The sequence below is a fragment of the Sapajus apella genome, unplaced genomic scaffold, assembly GCF_009761245.1.
Source record: "Sapajus apella isolate SASKATOON/1434 unplaced genomic scaffold, GSC_monkey_1.0 scaffold1, whole genome shotgun sequence".
Lineage (NCBI taxonomy): Eukaryota > Metazoa > Chordata > Mammalia > Primates > Cebidae > Sapajus > Sapajus apella.
Window position 1 is genome coordinate 72,446,529 of NW_022436941.1, and position 21,354 is coordinate 72,467,882.

At 38.8% G+C, this 21,354-nt stretch overlaps 1 protein-coding gene across 3 annotated transcripts in view; it reads right to left on the bottom strand.

Moving 5' to 3' along the window:
* The window catches only part of NLN (neurolysin), a 105,802-nt gene that overhangs the window by 83,772 nt on the left and 676 nt on the right, over positions 1–21,354 (bottom strand). Inside the window, exon 2 of one of the 3 annotated variants that reach the window (XM_032279506.1) lies at positions 9,570–9,675. The exons of the other annotated variants lie outside the window; for them this stretch is intronic. The gene's annotated coding sequence lies outside the window, so the exon portion shown is untranslated. The remainder of the gene's footprint in view (positions 1–9,569; positions 9,676–21,354) is intronic. 3 annotated transcript variants of the gene reach the window in all.

Here is a 21,354-nt window from a genome sequence, read left to right on the forward strand (position 1 = left end):
CCCTTGGAGACTTACCTGTTTCTCTTACTCCTTCCTTATGTTCTTGTTTCTCTTTTTTTCTTTATTTCTCTCCCTTTTTCTTTACTTTTTTAAAAGACAGGGTCTCAGCTGGGTACAGTGGCTCACGCCTGTAATCTCAGCACTTTGGAAGGTTGAGGGAGGTGGATCACGAGGTCAGGAGTTCAAGACCAGCCTGGCCAAGCCAGTGAAACCCTGTCTCCACTAAAAATACAAAAATTAGCTGGGTATGGTGGTGTTTGCCTGTAATCCCAGCTACTTGGGAGACTGAGGCAGGAGAAATGCTTGAACAAGGACCTGGGAGGCAGAGGTTGCAATGAGTCGAGATCGTGCCACTGCACTCCAGCCTGGGCCACAAACCAAGACTCCTCTCAAAAAAAACCAAAAAACAAAAACCACAAAAACACCAGGGTCTCATTCTGTTGCTCAGGCTAGAGTGCAGTGGTATAGTCATAGCTCACTGTAAACTAGGCCTCCTGGACTTAAGCAATCCTCCTGCGTTAGCCTCCCCAGTAGCTAGGACTACAGGTATGTGCCACCATGCCCAACTAATTTTAAAATTTTTAATAGAGGCGGAGTCTTGCTATGTTGCCGACAGTGAGTAACTCCTGGGCTCAAGCAATCCACCTGCTTTGGCCTCCCTAAGTGCTGAGATTACAGGCATGAGCCACCACGCCTGGCCAACTTACCTATTTCTTCAGATACTTAGTCCATTTATTTCTTGAAGCTGTCAGCCAAGTAGCACATTATCTATTAGACCTGTGTGTGCAGTCCAACACACCAGGCACATGTGGTTATTTAAATAAATTATGAGTAAATAAAATTAAAAGTTCAGTTTCTCAGTTGTACCAGGCACAATTCAAATATGCAACAGCCACTTGTAGTAAGTAGACATGACATTGGACAGCACAGACAGAGAATGCTTTCCCCACTGTAGAAAGTTTGAAAGGACAGCACTGACTAGACAATCTCCTTTCTGAGCTTCCATGTGATCCACATGCATGCCAAGTGGCCCTCCCTGTACCCTTCCTTGGGTACCCTTTTTCCTTTCCACCCACAAACCAGGTTCGTCCTTCTCTGGAAGGAAGAAAGGACAGAGAAAGAGAGGAAGGGAGAACTCATTTACTGAGTAGCTCACGTGTGCAGGGAGTGTTAAAACACTCATGTAATCCTCATAACACGAAGAAATAAGTAGGAGCAAGCACTACTTTCAAGAGCATAGTGTGGCAGTGGCAGAAAAGACTTTCAGTTCTTTCCACAGGGAGCAGGGCCAAGGGTATTGATAATATGATTAGAATATGAAAATGGCTTTTCTACAAGACTCTTTAAATTTCATGCCCTGATTATTTTACAAGTGAGAATTAATCTTATTCACGGACTGAGCTTACTAAGACAGAAGTTACAAAAGTTTACCTAAAGGTTCCTGATACTAGACCTTTAACACAGAAAACACTTGTGAACTTCTGTTTTCTCTCTGCTCTGTGTCCTTTCATACCATACATTCTGCCACTGTCCCACAGGTTCAGCATGCCAGTCTCTCTCTCTGATACTCAACTCCCACTACATCCTCAACCTTGTCACAGGGCACTGGCTTTTCCACTTTGTCTTAACTATCACTTGGATTCCTGGGGAATGCACTGCCTCTCCCATGAAGTGCACTCACATTCTCTCAAGCTCCTCACACTATGAGGCCTTGACACAGGGTAAACCTCTCCTTGATCCCCAAAGGGGTGTCCAAATCATTCCTGTACTACAATTCTAATCCTTGGAGGCTACTGGCTTCCTGATACATCCCTTACTCTCTTTGTTGCTGTCATCAACTAAACTCTTTGCCATTTTCTCACATCCACCAATCACTTAGCTCTACAGTCCCTGTGTTAGTCTATTTTCATACCACTATGAAGGAATACCCAAGGCTGGATAATTTATAAGGAAAAAGAAGTATAATGAACTCACAGTTTCACATGGCTAGGAGGCCTCACAATTATGGCAGAAGGTGAAGGAGAAGGAAAGTCACATTTACATGGCGGCAGGCAAGAGAGCGTGTGTAGGGGAACTACCCTTTATAAAACCATCAGATCTCCTGAGACTTATTCACTATCATGAGAACAGCACAGGAAAAATCAGACCCCATGATTTAATTAACCCCCATTGGGTCCCTCCCATGGTACATGGGGATTATAGGAGCTATAATTCAAGATGAGATTTGGGTAGGGACCGCTAAACCATATCAGTCCCCTTCTAAAGTTCCATAGCCATCCCCGGGAGACTCTAAGGGTGGGTGGACAAGGCTTACTGCTCCCTTAACTTCCCTTAAGTTTCTTTTTTCTCCCTCTTTTCTTTTTGGGACAAGGTCTTGTTTTGTTGCCCAGGCTGGAGTGCAGAGTTGTGATCATAACTCACTGCAGCCTCTATGTTATGGGGTTAAGTACTTGATCCTCCCATTCCCCTAAGTAAAACAAAATAGCCTGGCTAATTATAAATTTTTGTAGAGAAGGGGTTTCCCTATGTTGCCCAGGCTGGTCTCAAATTCCTGGGCTCAAGCAATTCTCCTACCTTGGCCTCCCAAAGTGCTGGAATTACAGGCATGAGCCACTGTGCACAGACAACTTCACTTTCTTAAACTATTTCACTCCAAGAAACTTTGTGTTTATTCTTCTTAGCACCACTTGGAGATGCTCCTTGGAAATGATAAAGTCAGCTATTTCCCTCTAATCACAACCTTCTATCTCTTCAGCTTCTATTTATCTACTCCCATGATTCTTAGTTTTCCATCTCTCCCTTAGAACTCCAGTCCTTTAATCCCTCTATTTTCTCAGTCTAACAGATTTCTCCCTCAGCTCCACCCTCAGACCTGGATGACTGCTGTACTTTGGCAGGCTCCACTCTGGCTCTCCTGTGTCTGCAAATAAGCTCAGGAGAGATAAGGGGATGTGCCCATGCAAATTTTGCCAATACCATCCTCCAACTATGCTCTGAGAGCCTAAGACTGCAGAATTTCTTGCTTGAACGGGTCCCAGAATCTGTGTGGGTCCCTTCCCAGGGTCCATCTTCCTGAGGGTGAACTGCGTCATTGGTTTATACATAACCTGCACCAAAGGTTGGCCATTAAGAGCAGGGAATGCAATCAGAGTTTGGACATATAGGTGGGCGCACATGTGAGGCCCTCATGGTATAGGAGGGGGTCAGGGGTGGGTTTCCAATTGTAGTCTCACCCCAGGTTGCACAACTGTTAGAAGTGAGCTTCATCTATCAGGTCAACCATCTTTCACCAAAACCCCAACTTCCGGTCCTTCTGCTATAACAATCTTAAAAACCTTTGCACAGGACCATTTTAACCAGCTACCGTCTCTATTCTTACAACAGGTTCTAAACAGAGCTATGGGTTTTGATACTATTATATCACGGCCTCTGATTTTAGTTGGACTTCCAAGGCTTCAGGAAAATCCACCCACGAATATCTGCCTCCCACTACCTATTACTTCAAACTGTGACCAGCCTCCTCGAATTTCTCCTCTCACCATCAGTAGCTGACCTTGCTGCCTACATTACTAAAGCCATCGCACAGAAATTCCTTCCATTTCCTTCCTACGAACATAGCTGCATCTGTATCATCCTCTTCTCTTTACTCCTAACTAGTATAAGAGGAATCTGACTTGTCAATTTCTTGCTCTGTGCTGGGTCCTATCTGATCTCTTCTGGAGACACCACCATGAAATATCATCTCTCTTAGCAAAATCTTAAATGTCTCATTTGTACTGCCTCTTTATACAAACAAATGTGTTGGAATGCTTACATTTCTCTACCTAATAAAACAAAACAAAAACTTCCTTGATCTTGGGTTCCCCACTAGACGTGACGATTTCTCTCTTTCCCTTCATCCTGAAGATTTTTCAAAGTGGTCCAGCCAGCCTTGCTATCATTTTGCTCTTATGTTCCACTCACTCTTCATCCTACTTCAATCTGCATCCTGGTCTCATTAAAAAAATGGTAGCTGCTCTCATCAAGGTCCCCAGTGATTTCTACTAAAGGCAACAGACATTCTTCACTATTTATATGTTGACTTTTTGTGATAGACGACAGTGTTTTCCATTCTTTCCTGCTTTTGATTCCCTCTTTTTATTTAAACTTTTCCCTCCTTGGGCTTTTGTGATAATGATTTGCTGTTCCTTCGTGGTTTTTTTTATCATCATTTGTCTTTTTTAGTTTTTTTTCTGTGTGTGTGTGTATGTGGTCACCCCCCTTCTTAGGATTCCTTAGAGCTCTGCAGGATTCAGTTCTATGGCCTCTTTTCATCTTGAGCACCATGCCTGTTACACTTGTATGGCTACCCACACCACCCATAGCTAAAGATTTCTAGATCTGTACCTCCAGCACAAATCTCCTGAGTTCTAGACCCATATGTCCAACTGCCTGTTGGGTGGCGCCACTTGGATGTCAATGGTCACCTTAAATCCAGTATGTCTAAAATTAAATTGCTCATCTTCCTTGCTCCCAGAACCAAATCTGTCCTCCTCCTTTATTCCTTATCTCAAGGACGATCACTAGTACGTACTGTGTCCAAATCAGAAACCCAGGAGGTTCTTTCTGGATACCTTCTAATCTATTCTCCAGATTGCCTGCAGAGTAATCACCCTAAAATGTAAATCTGATCATGACACTCCCTTTCAGTGGCATAGTTCCCCAGTGACTTCAGGCTCAAGTTCAAGTTACCTACTTCTGAATCTGCCTGTAACTACCTTGCTGGCTTTCTCAGTGCCATGCTTTTGCTCTCACATCTATGCTCCAGACATAATGAACTACTTTCACATCCCCCTCAAGCTGCGAAGGTCTCCTCAGGCCTTTGCCTGTGTAGATGTGAAAGTAGTTTATTATGTCTGGACCTAACCAAGAGTTTACGTGCATTTCTCATTTAATCCTCCCAATAAGCCAAGAGGAAGATATTACAGCCCAATTTACTGGGTACAGAGAACTAAAGTAGCTTGTTCAAGGTCACATAGCATTTGTGCAGTTGGGATTCAATCCCAAGCCTGACTCCAGAGCCCATATTCTTTTGTATTTTTACTTATAAACCGAAAAGTATCTGAGGGCCCTTATTCTTTACTATCCTATACTCATGTTGCAACTGTCATCCCAGAAAAGAAAATCATCAACTTTCTCACCAATTGCACTTCTCTGATTTTCTACCTTGCTTCTAATGGGGAGAGAATAAGGTGAATTAAGGCATAAATGCTTATGCCACATGTCTGACTTGTTATCTACACCACTCCCTGAGAGATTGCTGCAGGAGCTGTGGAGGAGTGCCCCAATTTAGCTTTCATCCAGCTCTGAAAAACAGGTCACATAGGCTTGAGCAGCTTTTTAGCCACCTTCTCAAAGAATAAGGCTACTCAAACCTGGATGACCCGGAGGGCTGCCCTTTGCACCCACGTCTCATTTTTTACCAGAGCCCTTTAATTAACTGTTTGTAGGTAAATCAATAAACCACTTGGAAACAGTGTACTCCCAGGAAATGGCAAATTTTTCCTTAAAGTACTCAAGCAAACAAACAAATAATCTCTATCTTTTATTGAGGAGGCTCAGCTAAGGCTTTTTTTTTTTTTTTTTCGATAGAGTCTTGCTCTCACCTAGGCTGTAGTGCAATGGCATGATTTCAGCTCATTGTAACCGCTGTCTCCTGGGTTCAAGTGATTCTCCTGCCTCAGCCCCATGAGTAGCTAAGATTATAAGTGTGTACCACCATGCCTGGCTAATTTTTGTACTTTTAGTAGAGACAAGGTTTCACCATGTTGGCCAGGCTGGTCTCGAACTCCTGACCTAAGGTGATCCTCTCGCATTGGCCTCCCAAAGTGCTGGGATTACAGGTGTGAGCCACTGCACCCAGCCTCAGCTGAGGTATCCTAAGAAAACACTCTATGCAGTAAATGTTGGTTCTTTATTTCCTATTGATTTTTTGATAGGATTTATTGACTTGTTACTATCATCTGGAATTATGCCTATAATTCAGACATCACCAAAAAAAAAAAAAGAAAAAAAGGTGGGGGTTGGGGAGAGGCTTATTATAAAAGGATTTCCCATGAAATAGTTGATTCAGTTATTCCTTCGGCAATTATTTACTAAGGTCACAAAGATGAATAAGACAAAGTTATTACCTTTCAGGAGTTTATAGACTTGTGAGGAAGAAATATGAAAAGAGACATTAGAATATTAGGTAGCAGGCTGGGTGTGGTGGCTCATGCCTGTAATCCCAGCACTTTGGGAGGCCAAGGAAAAAGGATCACTTGAGCCCAGGAGTTTAAGACTAGCCCACGCAACATGGTGAGACCTCATCTGTAGTCCCAGCTACTTGGGAGGCTCGCTTGATCCCAGGAGGTCAAGGGTACAGTGAGCCACAATTGTGCCACTGCACTTCAGCCTGGGCAACAGAGTAGACCCTGCCTCTAAAAATAATAATAATAAAATAAAAGAATATCAGGTAGCAAATTCTCTATAAATAAAGCAATGGGGAATGAAGAGGACAATGCGTGCGACTCTGCCTTGGGGAGTCTAGGAAAGACTGCAATGAGGATGTAACTTCTAAACTGGCTGAGTCTTTCAAGATAGCTGTATGAGGTAAGGTGGGTACACAGGTTTAATGGGGTGTGGAGGGAAGGTAGGTAAGGCTAAAATAGGTTAGACTAGACTGTGTGTCTTTTTAGTGACTTTCATAAATAAACCAATAAAGGAAATAAAAATGCTTTAATTTGTTTGGAAATTTCTGATGCACAATATATTAAGATGATGAACAGTTTGGGGCTTAAAGACAGTACTGAATATTGGTGGCTGCTAAGTCTTGCAAGAAATTCTGGGGCCATTCTTTTCTGTTTTCCATAACTGTGTTTCTTCTTTATCTCTCATTCTGCACATACATCCACACAGACATAATCTTAGAACTCAGTTATTCTCTTTCATACTGTTTGTATAAAATAATTTTAAAATCATTATTGGCTATTAATAAACAGCTAATAGAGTTGATCTGAATATTATACTTCTATTTTATTTCAATCAGGATTCATGGAAAGTCTTCTAAGTGTATTCTAGAAAATGTTATGCACAGTTATATCTAACTAAAAGTTCCTTAAGTTCAATGTGTCAGGATCTATATGTCAGTTAGTTATTTGTTCTATATAATCTGTATTAAAAAGTTTAAAAATAAATGATACTTATTTTGAAGATTGTTTTGGCCTTTTTTTTTTTAATCTGTAAGGCAAAAAGCCTATGTTTATAATTTAAGCCCCTATATAGTTCCTGGTACTTAGTAAATATTTGTCGATGAAATTAAAATCCATGTGTATACTGAGCTTTATTACTAAGCTTGGCTGGAGATATACCAGCAAGGCTGGCTGATCTGCTTCCCCAGGTCAGGAGAGGAATGAAGACATTTTCCCTTGTAATTCTACTAAATGTAAGCTCTTGGGGAATGTGGTCCATGTCTTAGTCATTTTTGTATTTCTTGGCAAATGTGGAAGAATGTGTTCAGCATATAACACATATGTTTTAAGTGTTCAATCAATAAGTATAGAAAAGTTACGAAAATCTAAATTTCTTTGTCCTAAAATGACCACTAAGTTCAGTCCTAGACACCAAGACAAATGATAAAGCAACCAAAAGAAGATGCTAAAACAACAACAGAGTTGTTGAAGAAAAGTAATTATGTGAGAGACATATCATAAAGAGACTCTGAGTCATGGATTGGTAATCTACAACACATGCCAGTACACTTGAAAAGCAAAGTGCTACAATTTCACTGCTCTTGCCTCCACCTGCTGGTATAGGAAAGTAATGTTTTAGGTTGGGCAGAAATTGTTTAGCAGCAATAGAAAAATGCTAGGAAAATAGTGGGCTTTCAGAGTTCCCTTGCCAAGATAATATATATAAACTTCCTATAAACAACCATTCACGAAAATGTACACCATGAACTCAGATACAAGTATTTTGAGTATAGAGAAGAACTACCTTAAATATGGAGACATTCTGGCCTTTATTCTCAGTAGCCTCTAGTATCTGGTAAAGTCAAAAGCATTATGAGTTTTCTTTCATTGTACAGTATCTTTTTTATACTGACAAAAATCGCATTTAAATTTGAGGACTAGAAAGACCATTACAACTTCAGTGGTCTAATCTTGCTCTTATACAGTATAAATATACTATTTATTTTGTAAACAGTGCCACATACATCCTTAACATGTACAACTTCCACTAGCAGTAAAACTTAAAAGTTGAAATGATTACACAAAGGTGCCTATAGGAATGAACGACTTATTTTCAACTCTTGTTAAAAAATGCTCATGATCCATTTTTTTAAAAAGGTAATTTTATTTTAGAGTTTGTACTGTGCTCGTTTCCAAATTGTATTATAAATAAAGGAAAAGGAACGCTTCAAAATTTTCTTTTTTAAGAGATGTGAATAAAATTTTTTGAATATTAGAAACTACTTAACGTCATATGAAAAACTGTATGATGCTATAAATATTTGTAATATTTCTGCCACTGGCAAATAGAACATTTAGAAAAGGTTCATATTATAAAGTTGAACTAAAATCTCAGGTTCTAAAAAATAAGTAACAAAAGATAATTGATTAATTTTCTTCTAATTTTGTACATGACACAGCTGGCTTAATGATTACAGGTTCTAAATAAATTGATTATACATGAATTTGAAGAGGTTTCTTTTCTTAAATCCTATCCCTGGCTTATATAAAGCCACCTGAGACCACAGAGCATCTAAAATCAAGTGCTGCTTCATAAATGAAATTCAAGTGTTCCTTGATTCATTATTAAAGGGACTATCTGCATACATGGAAAACCACAACTCAAACATTCCCCTTTTATTTTTCTCTAGAAACATGAATAAATTGCTTTTGACACACTTAATTGGTGTCTGGGGCATACTTTTCATAATTGAAGTCCTCAGTAAATTACTCAGGAGAGAGACTCTCCTCTTTCAGCAAATTATTTAATACTTAGGATTGTGTGTGTGTCATTTACACATGGATATTTCGTGGTGTAAATGATGATGCCTAGATCCTCATCTAAGGTCTGGCTAATAGCCAGTTTGCTTTTCTTTTTAAGACTGGTTCAGTCAAAAATAAATGTTTATCATTTTTACATGTGGAAATGGTATTGTCATTATGTTTTTGAAAAAAACATTTCACAAAGTGATCTACAGATTGAATGCAATCCCTATCAAAATACCAATGACATTCTTCACAGAAATAGAAAAATAATCTCAAAATTCGTATGAAACCACAAAAGGCTTCAAATAACCAAAGCGATTTTGAGCAAAAATAATAAAGCTGGAGGTATCATATTACCTGACTTCAAAATATATTACAAAGGCTGGGCACAGTGGCTCATGCCTGTAATCCCAGCATTTTGAGAGGCCAAGGTGGGCAGATCACTTGAGGTTAGGAGTTCAAGACCAGCCTGGCCAACTGGTGAAACTCTATCTCTACTAAAGATACAAAATTAACTGGATGTGGTGGCACACGCCTGTAATCCCAGTTACTTACTTGGGTGGCTGAAGCTGGAGAATCTCTTGTACCCGGGAGGGAGAGGTTGCAGTGAGCCAAAATCATGCCACTGCATTCCAGCCTAGGCAACAGAGTGAGACTCCATCTCAAAAAAAAAAAAAAAAATTACACATATATTTTATATATATATATATATTTTCTAAAGCTCTAGTAACCAAACAGCATGGTACTGTCATTAAAAACTTACACATAGTTGATGGAACAGCCTAGAAAGCCCGGAAATAAATCCACACATTTATGGCCAACCGATTTTTGACAAAGATGTCGGGAACACACAATGGAGAAAAGACAGTCTCCAGCGAACGATGTTGGGAAAACTGGAGATCCACATGCAGATGAATGAAATTAAGCCCTCATCTCAACCCATGTACAAAAATCACTGAAAATGGATTAAAGACATAAATATAAGATCCTAAACTGTGAAACTACTAGAAGAAAACTGTTAAAGTTTAAATGCTTGTCCCGTGTGAAACTTGTGTTGAAACTGAATCCTCAGTGTAACAGTATTAAGAGGTAGAGCTGTTACGAGATGATTGGGTCATGAGAGCTTTCCCTTCATAAATGGATTAAGCCATTCATGAATTAGTAGGTGAATTAATGGATTAACGGGGATTAACAGGAGTGGGTTAGTTATCAGAAGAGTAGATCTGTCATAGGAGCCAGTTTGGTTCTCAGGGTGTCCCACTTGCCAGGTGATGTCCTCCACCATGTTATGACACACTGAGAAGACCCTCACCAGATGCAGCCCCTTGACCTTGTACTTCCCAGCTTCCAGAACTGTAAATAACAAATTTCTTTTCTTTATAAATTACCTAGCCTCAGTCATTCAATTACAGCAACAGAAAATGAACTAAGACAGAAAATATATGGGAAAAGCTCCATAACAGTAGTGTGGGCAATGATTTTTTTTATATGACCCCAAAAGCAGAGTCAACAAACGCAAAAGTAGACAAATGGGATTACATCAAAATAATAAGCACAGCAAAGGAAACAATAAACAGAATGAAGAGACAACCTACAGAAGGGAAGAAAATATTTGCAAACTATACATCCGATAAGGGGTTAACATCCAAAATATATAAGTAACTCAATAAACTCAATAGCAAGAAAACAACCCCATTAAAAAATGGGCAAAGAACTCGAATAGACATTTCTCAAAAGATGACATATAAATGGCGAATAGGTATATGGAAAAAAGTGCTCAACATCAACATTAGGGAAATGCAAATTAAAACCACAATGAGGCATCATCTCACACCTGTTAAAATAGCTATTATGGAAAAGACCAAAGATAGCAAGTCTTTGGTGGAGAAAGGGAACCCTCACACACTGTTCGTAGGAATATGAATTCATACAGCCATTATAGAAAACAATATGGAGGTTTCTCAAAATATTAAAAATAGAACTACTATAAAATCTAACAATCCCACTACTGGGTATACATCTTTAAGAAATGAAATGAGTATATATAAGAGATATCTGCACTCTCACGCTTGCTACATATTACTCACAATAGATAAGATATGGAATCAAGTTTCTATCAGCTGACAAATGAATATAGAAAATGTGGTATACATACACAATGAAATATTATTCAGCCATAAAAAAGGAAATCCTGTCATTTTTGACAACATGGATGAACCTGGTGAACACTATTAACTGAAATAAGCCAGCAAGAGAAAGACACGTATTGCATGATCTCACTTGTACGTAGAATGTAAAAAAGTTGATCTCATAGAAGTACTATAGAAAGTAGTATTGGTCAGGTGTGGTGGCTCATGTCTGTAATTCCAGCACTTTGGGAGGCAGAGGTGGGCAGATCACCTGAGGTCAGGAGTTTGAGACCAGCCTGGCCAACATGGTGAAACCCTGTCTCTACCAAAAATGCAAAAATTAGCTTGGTGTGGTGGTGTGTGCCTGTGATCCCAGCTATTTAGGAGGCTGAGGCAGGAGAATCGCTTGAACCTGGGAGGCAGAGGGAAAAAAAGGTAGAATGGTGGTTACCAGGAGCTGGGGTGATTGTGAGTGTGAGGAGGGAGTTGAAAAGATGCTGGTCAAGAAATACAAAATTTCAATTAGGAAGAATGAGTTCAAAAGATCTATTGCACTACACAAGGATTATAGTTAATAATATATTGTATTTTTTTCTTTATTTCATTTTTGAAACAGGATCTTGCTCTGCTGCCCAGGATGGAGTGCAGTGGTGCAATCATGACTCACTGCAACCTTTGCCTCCTGGGCTTAATCAATCCTCTCACTTCAGCCTCCACTGAAGTGTGCCACTACATCTGGCTTTTTACATTTTTTGTAGAGATGGAGTCTCACTATGTTGCCCAGGCTGGTCTTGAACTCGTGAGCTCAAGTGATCTGTTCACCTTGGCTTCCCAAGGTGCTGGGATTACAGGTGTGAGCCACCGTGCCCAGCCGGCCTTTTAACAAATAATCAAAATAAGAAACAGCCCTATGAAGTCTACTTCTGCATTTACTACATAAGTAGTGTTCTTGAGGCTATGATTCATTGCATTACTCAATTTCCCCTGTGCAATGGATCCATATGATAAATTTATCTCACAAACAGTATCAGAAAAATCTTTGTTCATCACAATTCTTAACAATGTTTTTCCTTTGCCTTTACTGCCAAAAAGCTCATAGTGAAATTTCACACCTAATGAAAGCAACTAGACTAATTCTAAGGTTCCTTCTATTTTTTGGCCTAACATTCTTTGCTCTTTACATTATTTCATATATATGTGTATATATGTACACACACATGTGTATATATATGTACACACATGTATATAATATACTATATATATTTTTTTTAGGTAAGCAGTCACAAATTAATTTTCGTAGAAAATGGAGTATAAAATAAATGTCAGCAAATAATACCAACCTAAGTGCCTTGCAAACAGAATCTAAATTTTCTTTATATACCTGTCTTTGTAATATTTAGCATAGTCTCCTGCATATAGTACTCAGTTATTATTTATGGCATGAGTAAATGATGATTTGAAGCTTATATATAAGCTCCTTATATGGTTTCAATCAGCTGTATTCCACTACACACCATTTCTATAACTTTACACTTTTCAGTTCACTAAAAGCATTTTTGATGAGCAGTTATACAACTTACTGAGTATCTTTGGGCCCCTTTTGTCATTCTAAGAAACTTTTTCATGTTTTTACTTCCCTTCAGCTACTTCCATGCAGTTAGGAGAGCATAGTACTTATGGCACAGAGTGCTAGATTTTTATAGCAGGCATGAAATGCATTCCAGGATATGAATTTGCGATCATGGCTTCTTTGGATTCTGCTGGGTACTTTATCCACCAGGTAGGGAAAGCTGCATTATCATTTCTTTCTTGGTCTGACCAAGAAGTATGCCCTGTCCAGTGACTGTACTCCCCAGTTCCAAGTAACTCCCAAGTCATCCATGTCCAGAGTCTGACTTCTGTGTCATGAGCTGATACCAGGCTCACCCAAGGGAAGCTTGCCTTCTGTTCTTCCAGCTTGGCTGCTTCTGACCCAGTATTTCAGAGATTAGCACCTCCGTTGATTTTTTCATATCCAGGCCAACTTATCAGAAGAGCTTTGCTCCCAGCATATGAATTAATAAGAGTATTACTCTCCAGACCTACCAAGTGACTGAATGTTCCCAGTCATGACAATGAAATATTAAAAGGCATGCCCTGTGTTTTATTTGTTATTTTTCTTTTTTAAAGATATGGTCTCATTCTGTTGCCCAGGCTGGACCACAGGTGCATGCCACCATGCCTGGCTAATTTTGTTGCTTGTTTGTTTGTTGGTAGAGATGGGAGTCTCACTTTGTTGCCCAGGCTGGTCTTGAACTCCTGGGTTCAAGCAATCCTCCTGTCTCAGCTTCCTAGTGTTGGGATTACAGGTGTGAGCCACCATGCCTGGCTAATGCCTTTTAATATATGGCTTCTCCTTTACCTCATACTGTAATATATACTCAACATTCTTGTGTATTTGCTGGTTAAGTATAGCCCTGACAGTTAGTTTATCTCACAAATTACTCAACTCTGTAATTCTGGCTTCTTTTTTTTTTTTTTTTTTGAGACAGAGTCTTGCTCTGTCAAACAGGCTGGAATACAGTGGCATGAACATAGCTCAGTGTAGTCTTGACCTCCAGGGCTGAAGCAATTCTACTTCAGCCTCCCAAGTAGCTAGGACTACAGGCGCATGCTACCACGCCTACATGGTAGCATGTTTTTTTGTATTTTTTGTAAAGAGAGGGCTTTGCCATGCTGCCCAAGCTGATCTCGGGCTCCTGCACTCAAGTGATCCACCTGTTTCAGCCTCCCAAAGTGCTGAGATTACAGGGGTAAACCACTGTGCCCAGCCAATTCTGTAATTTTTTGATAATACAACTAGGTCTATTTTTCTTCTGTAAATAACTTTGGTATAAAACAACTAGATCTAAATTGGCTTACCTAACATGTAGACATAGGGAAATGGTTTTTTGCATGAAAAAAATTGCAACCAGCTACTTCATATAGGGCTTGAAATATCTACTTTCTACGGAAAGTTATACCTATAATTGTCACTATCAAAATAATAAACCTAGGCCTATACTCCCTAGATACCAGTAGTGAACACTGAATTTTCAGTTGTTATTAATAATGACATATTTTCATTCATCCATTCAATGAATATATTTATTTAGCATCCATTATGTAATGACCATGTTAAGTAGTGGAGGTACAGAAATGAATAACAAAAAAATTGGCTGCTGATTTCAGAACACTTGTCATCTAGTGATGAAGACAAACACTATTAATAATAATGTTTACACTATGGAAGTATTAATACAGGATTCAGAAGGAAATAATTTAGTAGGGGTCTGGTAACTTCACCCTCAGTACAAAGCTAGATGATATTGATAGTACTTTTCACAATCTATTTTAGAGTTTGTTTACTTTTTGACCCCCTTAGAGTGAGGGGAAAAACCCGTGAGGACAGAAGTTGTTTCTGTCTTGTCCATAGCTGTATTCCAGAGTTTAGCTCAATGGCTCATACAGATTAAATATACATATATTTTTTGGAGACAGAGTCTTCCTCTGTCACATAGGCTGGAGTGCAGTGGCATGATCATGGCTCACTGCAGCTTCAACCTCCCAGGCTCAAACAATCCTCCCACCTCAGCCTCCAAAGTAGCTGGGACCATAGGTGAATGTCACTACACTCCACTAATTTTTTAAATGTTTTGTAGATACAGGGTATCCCTATTTGCCCAGGCTGGTGTCAAACTTCTGAGCTCAAGCAATGCTCCTGCCTCAGCCTCCCAAAGTGTTCAGATTACAGGCGTGAGCCACCATGCCTAACCATATTTTTTGAATATTGGAAAACAAGTGAACAATATCTAGAATATATAAATACTGTAGAGCTTAAATTCAGTATCAATAGGAAAATGGGCAAAAGACATGAAGAGGCATAAAATACAAAAGGCAAAGAAACAAGAAAGTATGTTCAAAGTCAGTAGTAAACACTGAAATATATATAAAAGCCAAGTAATGCCATTTTACAACCACTGGACTGGCAAAAGGCCTGACAACACCAAGAACTGCTGAGGACAGTGGATCAATGGCTACTCATGAATACCATATGGAGAGAAGAAGTAAATTAGTATAACCACTTTGGAAAAAGAACTGGGCATTATTTGGCATAGTTGAAAATGTACATCTTACAACCTAGTAATTTTTCTCTTAAATTCATACTCTCACACATGTATCAGGAGACATTATAAGGATATTCATAGCAATATTGCTTGTAATAGCAAGAAAATGGAAACCCAAATAATCATTGACAAAATAAATAGGAAATTTTTGTAATAGTCACACAATGAAATATCTTAAAACAGTAAAAATGAACCACAGCCATGTGAAACTAGTTTCATTATGCAAAACTAAATCGTACGTTGTTTAGGGAAATAAACATTTGTAACATTTATAAAGAAAAGAGGACAATGATTATAAATTTCAAGATTGTGGTTATCTCTGGTATAAGGAAAGGGATATGGTTAGAGAGGGGCACTGGAGGAACTTCAAAGGTACTAGAAATATCATTTTATATATATATTTTTCATACTAGAAATATCATTTTATATATAGATACATTTTTGATCCTTTTAATCACATCTACATATGTATATGCATTATATTTTTGTGTATATTTCATAATAACTCTTAAGATAAATGAGTAAGTATTAGGCTCTGGAAGTGGGAGGGAAAGAAAAGAATGTTCCAAATAAGAGATCAGCTTGTGTTAATTTAAGGCCAGGAGATAAGGACATAAACTCTCTGGCTGAAGTACTGAGTTCACTGAATGAGAGGGGAAGCTGGGAGAGGTACGCAGGGGTCAGACTGTATACGGATTCCTAAACCATATGAGAGTTTTGATTCTTTAGTGAAAAGAAAAATTTTAAACTGAAGTATGACATGTCACACTGTACTTCCTAAAGATCTCTATTTTCATAGGGAAAAATATGGATCTAAAGGTATGTATTAATCAAATTGTATACATCCCCAAAAGGATTATATTGCAGCTATTTATATTACAGAGGATGTATTATATTAAAAATTATAAAGGCATAAAAATATCATATTTGTAAAAATAAAGTCTGTTCATAGAAGAAATTTTGAAAGCTGTTAATAATTGGCTGTTCTGGATGTATGGATTATGTATATGTTTAATATTTTCTTTTGCTTGTCATTATTTGCTAAATTTTCAATAATGAACATGCATTGCTGTCATCATTTAAATAAAACCAAACTCTGTTTTAGGCCAGGTGTAGTGGCCCAGGCTTATAATACCAGCACTTTGGGAGGCTGAGGTGGGCAGATCACTTGAGATCAGGAGTTTAAGACCAGCCAGGCCAACATGGTGAAACCCTACTTCTACTAAAAAAAAAAAAAATTAGTCAGACGTGGTGGTGGGCACCTGTAATCCCAGCCACTTGGGAGCATGAGGCAGGATAATTGTTTGAACCCGGGAGACAGAGATGTTGCAGTAGGCTGAGATTGTGCCACTGCATCCCAGCCTGGGCAACAGAGTGAGACCGTCTTAAAAAAACAAAAACCAAAAAACAAACCAAGCTGTCTTTTTTAATTGAAAGAGGAAACTAGGCTATTATAGCTGTTGTTTCAGCTAAATATTGTTGAGTCAACCTTCTCGCTTGTTTATTTGACCATGTCACTCATCCTCATGTTCTATAATATACATTGGACTTTGCTTTGCTCACATGCTGTATAATCTGACTGAGGTAGGAAGAGGAATTCTCCTGGTTTGCTATGGCAAGATAGTTGCTGGTTTTTGTTTTTTAAGCCTGAGATATTATTTAGACTAGTTTTTTTCATCTTACAATGTAATAAACCTGGGCCAGGCATAATGGCACACACCTGTAATCTCAGCACTTTTAGAGGCTGAGATGGGAGGATCACTTGAGGCCAGGAATTCTAGACCAGCCTCGGCAACATAGCAAGATCCTATCTCTACAAACAATTTTTTAAAATTAGCTGGGCATGGTGGTGAGCACCTACAGTGCCAGCTACTCAGGAGGTTAAGGCGGAGAGGATTATTTGAAATCAGAGTTTGAGATTGCAGTGAGCCATGATCATGCCCCACTGCACTTCAGCCTGGATGACAGAGTGAGACCCTGTCTCTAAAATAAATACATTCATTCATACATACATATATACATAAGTAACTTGAAAGAGGTCCAAGGGTGTAATTTTTTTTAAGATCACAAAGTGAATTGGACAGCAACTATAATCCAAACTCCCGATTCTCAGTCCACTTATTCCCACGAAATAGGCTGAACACCTCCATCAATAATCCTGGCTGCCAAGCTGGGCTTGGGAAGCGGGTATAGCAGTTCTGCCAACAAGAAAACCCAAGGGAAACTATGGCAAAAGCCTAGTTACTCCCATAACACTAAAAGAAATTACTAAGTGTCAGAGGAAACAGGAAAAACAGAGGGTCCTCCATGTTGTCTAATATGAACTCTTTTAGAGATACTGATTTTAAAACAGAGCAGATTCTGGGATTAAGTCACGGAAGCCCTGGGTTAAGGACTACTGTATATGATGATTAACTGCAAGATATACTCTTATGTAACAAAATAGATAATATATTTATGGTAGCTTCTAACAAGATAATAATTTTTTGGCTATTAGTATATTTATTTTCTTCCATGCATAAACAAAGATTCTAATACCACATATCAGCGGTTCTCAAAATGTAGTCCACAAATCTTAAAGGTAGAGGTATGGGGAGGGGTTACTGAGACCCTTTTGAAGAGTCTGTGAGGTTAAAAATCTTTCATAATAAGGCCGGGCGCGGTGGCTCAAGCCTGTAATCCCAGCACTTTGGGAGGCCGAGGCGGGTGGATCACGAGGTCAAGAGATCGAGACCATCCTGGTCAACATGGTGAAACCCCGTCTCTACTAAAAATACAAAAAATTAGCTGGGCATGGTGGTGCGTGCCTGTAATCCCAGTGACTCAGGAGGCTGAGGCAGGAGAATTGCCTGAACCCAGGAGGCGGAGGTTGTGGTGAGCCGAGATCGCGCCATTGCACTCCAGCCTGGGTAACATGAGTGAAACTCCGTCTCAATAAAAATCAATCAAAAAAAAAATCTTTCATAATAATACTAAGACATTATCCTTTTTACTTTGTGAACATTTGCACTGATGGTGAAAAGCGACGGTGGATAACATTGTTGGTACTTTAGCACAAATTGAGGCAATAGTACCAAACTGTGCTAGTAGCTGTATTTTTCATTGCCATGTACTCAAGCCAAAAATAATGTCAATTTCATTTTAGAATATCTGTAATGAAATGGTAAAAAGTATGGATTTTATTAAATCTCTACCCTTGACTTTTATGTGCCCAAGAACACACAAAGCATTTCTGCTATGTACTTGAGCATGAGTTGTCCAGAGGATTTGGTTGCCCACATCAAAAGCACTTGTGCAACTGATTGAACCTTGAGGTGAAATCACTTTTTTTCATAGAACACCATTTTTGCCAGAAAAAAACTAATGACAGACAAACCCCGGGTTATTCAGACTTAAGTATGTGGCAGAAATTCTGTCAAAAATGTAACAAAGTGAGATTGTCATTTCAAGTAAAACAACTGACAGTTTGTGTTGCCAATGATAAAATTCTAGCTTTCAAGTGAAAACTAGAATTTTGGAAAATCCTATCTGCCACTGTGAACTTGATAGCTTCTCAATACTTGAAGAAGTTTCTGATGAAATGGAAAGACATTAAGGAAAGTGATTGTTTGATACTGTGTAATGAAATATGTCAGCATGAGGAAGAACTGTGTAACAGTGGACCACTAAAATTTCCAAAGGACTTATGCTTAATATTTAAAAAATCAGGCACGGATAAAAAATCCATTCAAAGTGTAAGGTACACCAATGGGTATTAATCTAACAGTGTGAAAAAAGTACTGATATAGTTTCAGATTCTATTTTGTAACTAACCCTTAAGCTACCATTTGTCAAACTTTAATGTGATATCAAAGAATATCCATGATTATCTTTAAAAAGCTATTAAAATTTTCTTCTTTCCAAGTTCATATGATTGTGAGGTGGGATTTTCTTCATATTCTTAAACCAAAATGAAAATGCCCATTGATGATAGACTGGACAGAGAAAATGTGGTACATATACACCATGGAATATTATGCAGCCATCAAAAATGATGAGTTCGGGTCCTTTGTAGGGACATGGATGAACCTGGAAACCATCATTCTCAGCAAACTGACACAAGAGCAGAAAATCAAACACCGCATCTTCTCACTCATAGGCGGGTGTTGAACAATGAGAACACATGGACACAGGGAGGGGAGCACTACACACTGGGGTCTGCTGGGGGGAAATGGGGAAGGGACGTGGGGGTGGGGAGGTGGGGAGAGATAGCATGGGGGGAAATGCCAGTATAGGTGAAGGGGAGGAAGGCAGCAAATCACACTGCCATGTGTGTACCTATGCAACAACCTTGCATGTTCTTCACATGTACCCCAAAACCTAAAATGCAATGAAAAAAAAAAAAAATGAAACAGTGCAGCATATTAAATGGAGAAGCAGATGTAAGAATCCAGTTACCTTCTATTATGTAACACATTAGTTTTGTAAAAATGCAAAACAATGCCACTCCTAGGATGACTGTTATCAAAACCAAGAAATAATTGCTGATGAGCATGTGGAGATATTGGAATCCTTGTGTATTGTCAACGGGAATGTAAAACTGGCACAGCCACTGAAGAAAACAGTATGGTTTCAAAAACTAAACGTAATACTATCCTATGACTCAGCAATTTTCACTTCTAGGTATATACAGTATCACAAAGAATTTAAAAGCAGGGATTCAAACAGATATGTGCACATTAATAATCATAGTAGCAGTATTCACAATAGTTAAAAAGTGGAAGCAGCCCAAATGCCCACTGACAAATTAAACAAAATGTGGTATATACATAAATGAAATATTATTCAGTTTTAAAAAGGAAATCCTGACACATGCTTCAACACGAACAAACCTTAAAAATACTATACTAAATAAACCAGACGCAAAAGGACAAATGTTGTATAATTCCACTTATATAAGGGACCTGAAATAGTCAAATTCATAGAGAAAAAATAATGGTTAACCAGGGCTTGGGAGAGGAGGTAATGAGCAGTTATTGTGTAACAGGTACAGGGTTTCAGTTTGGGATGATGACAAAGTTCTGGAGATGGACAGTGGTGTTGGCTGTACCTCTGAATTGTACACTTAAAAATTATTAAAATGGTAAGTTTTGTTATACCTTACCACAATTTTAAAAAGAAAAAAAAATCCCACAATTGTACTCTTCTCACTGATGGGGGGGTAGGGTTTCGAAAACAATTATTTTTCATTAAAAGCATTATTTATACATGTAGCCCATTTATTACTGTTTTGTAAATTAGCAACTACTTTAAAATTTTTCCAGCTTTAATGTCTAATATGGTAAATATGGACAGATACACCATACAGCCAGAAGCTCTTAGGTCCTCGGTAACTTTTGAGACGTAAAGGGTCCTGAGACTAAAAAGTTTGAGAATTGGTCTTATATAAAGATTTATTCCCTCTTCTCACACCTGCATTATGTGAAGATCTTCATTTCTTGGTATAGCTTCATTTGACAGCAATATCCCTTGCAGCCTGGAGACTAGCAAAAAACGACAGGCTGAAATATGGTCACAAATCATCACATTAACTCTTTGTAATTACAACTGTCGCCTGCCTGCTCCCTAACTCTATGCACTGAGCAACACAAAGCTCCCACATAGATGAGTGGTAATGAGCAAGAGTGAACTATAGAAAGCTCAGATGCTGACATGTTAGAAAGTAGTTTTGTTGATCGCTAACAAGAAGCGCACATTTCCTTTTTTCTGTTGAATCTTCATTTGGATTTACAGTTCTGGGCAGATTTGGAAACGGGGATAGCGGCGGCATTGTTTCCAAAATCCAGCACATCCGTGCAAAGAATTTAATACCCTCACCATCTTGCTACTGGTCTCTTGCAGCGGGGTGTGGTTAGAGGGTTAGGAAGCAATCCAAAGCAGCAGCTCAGGCTGCCCAAAGCCGTGTCCAAGCAATCATTTTCTCTATTTTGGGCCAAGTCATTTTGCCCCGGCAAGAGGCGGAATGTTTGTTTTGTGGGGAGGAGGAAAATAAAAAGGAAGTTAGAGAGCATGGACGGAAATAAGCAA